We start from the raw sequence: 5,000 nt of genomic DNA, 5'->3' as shown, positions 1-5,000 counted from the left end.
GTATCTACAACGAGTAATAGGAGGGTAGGAAAATATTCAGAAGTGTTCGTGCGTGAATAACGCATGGGCAACGATTCGCGCGCGCCCTCTGGTCCTGACATCAACGTCCACAATAAACAGACCATACCGCCCTCTATGGGACGACGCTGACACCGCCACCCACAGACACAACACAGCCATCTATGAGAATGTGACCAAACTACATTGCCGTCTGGCCCAGAAACGACACCTCCATCTACAGGAATCCAACGGAACTACACCAACCATACTGCCAAACCACAGCATCGCCATCTATGACAATGTGACGAAACCACATGCAATAGCCCCATCTACGCGAATCGGACGACACTACGTCCACCATGTCGCGCGCAACACGAAAACTAAATACCGCCATCTGCAAGTCTCCCGAAACATGACCTGCTGCACCGACGATACCGCCATCTATGAGACGCCACCCCGACTACGACATCGCTAGGTCCCACAGTACCCATTTTCCGACGCCACCCACAAAGCCTGCATAATCTGTCCACCACAGGAACCCGAACGCCAGTGCCTGCGTCGCACGAAGTAGTCAACCGACAATCACTCCACCCGCACCCGCACGTGCCCCACCCCAACCGCCGAAATCGCAACTCCAGCGGATGAACGGCGGACTCTTCCCGCACTCGTACGTTGCAATCCACCCCTATATCTTGCGTTTCACGAAGAGTTATATCCAATATGCCAAATTCCCGCTGTCCCTATACATGCTGTAAGTCTGTGCACACAATATGAACCACACATCAGCGAGACACTCTATCACACATTACTCTCTGCCTGTAACAGACACAGATACAATATGTAAGCACCAGCATGGACCAACGTCCGGTGCATCCTCTCCGCCACAGTACACCATCCACACTATGATAACCACACCAGGGGGTCCAATTCTAAAATAGAATATCCCACCCGTCCGACATCCACAATTGCTCAGATAAGCCACCAACACCCACACATGTCCTACACAGGGGTGCACCCAACACCACCACACTGCCTCCTGTTACGGCACAGAAACAATGGCAGGAATGAATCACACAGGTCTGCCGCTCCCTTGCCGCAACCACAGACGCGGCGCGCCTCCAGTCACGAGCGAAAAGCGCATCCTGACGAGACATAACTGCTGTGACATACTGAAGCTGCCTCAGACATTCACTTACAATGATCACTACCAACGAACCTCGGCCCCCCCCCCCCCCAACACACTCTCTTACCACGTTGTGTACTGTAATCCAACCCATTTCGCACCTTAACCTAACCCATTTTGCACCTTAACTTAACCAAATTCGTAACGCAATTTGTACCGCAATGTAACGCAATGTGTACCGCAATGTAACGCAATGTGTACCGCAATGTAACGCAATGTGTACCGCAATGTACCGCAATGTGTACCGCAATGTACCGCAATGTGTACCGCAATGTGTAACGCAATGTGTAACGCAATGTGTACCGCAATGTGTACCGCAATGTGTAACGCAATGTGTACCGCAATGTGTAACGCAATGTGTACCGCAATGTGTAACGCAATGTGTACCGCAATGTAACGCAATCTGTACCGCAATGTAACGCAATTTGTACCGCAATGTAACGCAATTTGTACCGCAATGTAACGCAATTTGTACCGCAATGTAACGCAATTTGTACCGCAATGTAACGCAATTTGTACCGCAATGTAACGCAATTTGTACCGCAATGTAACGCAATTTGTACCGCAATGTAACGCAATTTGTACCGCAATGTAACGCAATTTGTACCGCAATGTAACGCAATTTGTACCGCAATGTAACGCAATTTGTACCGCAATGTAACGCAATTTGTACCGCAATGTAACGCAATTTCTACCTTAACCTAACCCACGTTGTGCCTTAACCTAACCCACGTTGTGCCTTAACCTAACCCACGTTGTGCCTTAACCTAACCCACGTTGTGCCTTAACCTAACCCACGTTGTGCCTTAACCTAACCCACGTTGTGCCTTAACCTAACCCACGTTGTGCCTTAACCTAACCCACGTTGTGCCTTAACCTAACCCACGTTGTGCCTTAACCTAACCCACGTTGTGCCTTAACCTAACCCACGTTGTGCCTTAACCTAACCCACGTTGTGCCTTAACCTAACCCACGTTGTGCCTTAACCTAACCCACGTTGTGCCTTAACCTAACCCACGTTGTGCCTTAACCTAACCCACGTTGTGCCTTAACCTAACCCAAGTTGTGCCTTAACCTAACCCAAGTTGTGCCTTAACCTAACCCAAGTTGTGCCTTAACCTAACCCAAGTTGTGCCTTAACCTAACCCAAGTTGTGCCTTAACCTAACCCAAGTTGTGCCTTAACCTAACCCAAGTTGTGCCTTAACCTAACCCAAGTTGTGCCTTAACCTAACCCAAGTTGTGCCTTAACCTAACCCACGTTGTGCCTTAACCTAACCCAAGTTGTGCCTTAACCTAACCCACGTTGTGCCTTAACCTAACCCATGTTGTGCCTTAACCTAACCCACGTTGTGCCTTAACCTAACCCACGTTGTGCCTTAACCTAACCCACGTTGTGCCTTAACCTAACCCACGTTGTGCCTTAACCTAACCCACGTTGTGCCTTAACCTAACCCACGTTGTGCCTTAACCTAACCCACGTTGTGCCTTAACCTAACCCACGTTGTGCCTTAACCTAACCCACGTTGTGCCTTAACCTAACCCACGTTGTGCCTTAACCTAACCCACGTTGTGCCTTAACCTAACCCACGTTGTGCCTTAACCTAACCCACGTTGTGCCTTAACCTAACCCACGTTGTGCCTTAACCTAACCCACGTTGTGCCTTAACCTAACCCAAGTTGTGCCTTAACCTAACCCAAGTTGTGCCTTAACCTAACCCAAGTTGTGCCTTAACCTAACCCAAGTTGTGCCTTAACCTAACCCAAGTTGTGCCTTAACCTAACCCAAGTTGTGCCTTAACCTAACCCAAGTTGTGCCTTAACCTAACCCAAGTTGTGCCTTAACCTAACCCAAGTTGTGCCTTAACCTAACCCACGTTGTGCCTTAACCTAACCCACGTTGTGCCTTAACCTAACCCACGTTGTGCCTTAACCTAACCCACGTTGTGCCTTAACCTAACCCACGTTGTGCCTTAACCTAACCCACGTTGTGCCTTAACCTAACCCACGTTGTGCCTTAACCTAACCCACGTTGTGCCTTAACCTAACCCACGTTGTGCCTTAACCTAACCCACGTTGTGCCTTAACCTAACCCACGTTGTGCCTTAACCTAACCCACGTTGTGCCTTAACCTAACCCACGTTGTGCCTTAACCTAACCCACGTTGTGCCTTAACCTAACCCACGTTGTGCCTTAACCTAACCCAAGTTGTGCCTTAACCTAACCCACGTTGTGCCTTAACCTAACCCAAGTTGTGCCTTAACCTGCTCTGTAATTGGCATATGACACGTTACATTAATCCAGTGTTGTCTAACCACAACCCTCTGAATATAGTTCGCTACTCGCACCGCCCACCCTCTTGTGTATCGTTTCATGTTCAACACTTCGCAAGTGTTGCTTACTTTTTACATGCTCCCGCTGTACACTGTAATGTGGACGACTGCAGGATGTACATCGCCCCCACCCTCCCCCCTGCCTTCGCACGCTGGTCGTTCAGGTGCTTGCGTGTTCAATGCCCTTCGCAGCTGTTCACTGGCATTCGCATGTCGAAGCGCTCAGTCTACGTCGTGGTACGGCCTGTGTCCACTGTCCGCTGATGTCGTAAGCTTAACCCTCACATTGTACTGCACATAGGTCCGTATGTACTGCATGATACGCTGTGGCACATGTGTGACCGTACAACGACTGCGCCCAACAACAGCGAACCATACGGTCCAAATGTTGTGCACTCAGCCACGTGCCGTCTCCCCATAACAGCTACATTGCAGTGTGGTACGCCATAGAGACGTGTGGGATTAACGGACGCCCTGGATGGCGATCAGCATGAGCCGTCTGTTGATGTAGTGGCGCGTGTATTCAAACGTAGTCGTCTCTTCTCACACAGTGTGATAGCATGGTGCACCGCGTTCCACATCTGCGACATGGTACAGATGCTGGTTGACAGTCGGTCTCGTAATGGACATCGCATACGTAGGGGGCCACCTCCCACGTGTTCTCTAGTCGTGCACATTTTGTTGCGTGTATGTGGGCAGACGTAGTGTGTCGTGACACCTAACAGACAGGTATGCAATAATCGTTGCATTTGCAAACTGGGATGGACGTCTACGTTTGCTGGTGACGTTACGCAAATGAACAACTGGTAAACCCATTGTGGTGCGGTTGTTGTTGCTGGAGGTAAATCAGTAAGGGCAAATCTGTGTGTGAAGCGATACGCGGCGGTGGCTGGGTGGGACCGTCCCCGGCCGGTGAGGGGGGGCCGCCCGGCGTGCTGGCCGCGCGGTGCGTGGGCGCACGCGCTACAGCCGGCTGGTGGGGGCGCCCAGTGGCAGGCGCGCCGGCCGACGGACGCGGCAGGCGGCGCAGCTGCGCGCCGGGGCACCCTGCGCGCGGCGCCGGGCGGCCAAAGTGGGTCCTCGCGGGCCCGGTGCGAAGCGCGGTGGACATCTGCAGTGTGCTGGTCCGACTGAGGACTGTGTGCGTTGAGGATGCGCCGCCGCCCGGCACTCGGCGCCGCGACGCCGTCTGCTGCTCGGTCGCCCCAGCGGTTCTCGCTGGTGGTTTGTATCGCAGTTGTGCAGACGTGTTGGCACGTGCGCTGTGCTGGGAGAGTTCGCTTCGGCACCCACGTGGGGCCTTTGCCCTTCTGTGGCGCTGGCGTTGGAGCTGCCGGTCACCGTAGGTGGCGCGTGTTGTCTCCCGCCGGCAATGCCACGACAGCACGCTCCCGGGCCTCTGTCGGCAGCGGCAAGCTCAGTTGGGAGCACGGGTGGTCGCACCTAAAGCGTCTACTCGCCTAACTCCGGGCGATTGCGCCTCTC

This window comes from Schistocerca cancellata, unplaced genomic scaffold (assembly GCF_023864275.1).
Source record: "Schistocerca cancellata isolate TAMUIC-IGC-003103 unplaced genomic scaffold, iqSchCanc2.1 HiC_scaffold_490, whole genome shotgun sequence".
Taxonomy (NCBI): Eukaryota; Metazoa; Arthropoda; class Insecta; order Orthoptera; family Acrididae; genus Schistocerca; species Schistocerca cancellata.
Note: the sequence above shows the minus strand (reverse complement) of the source record.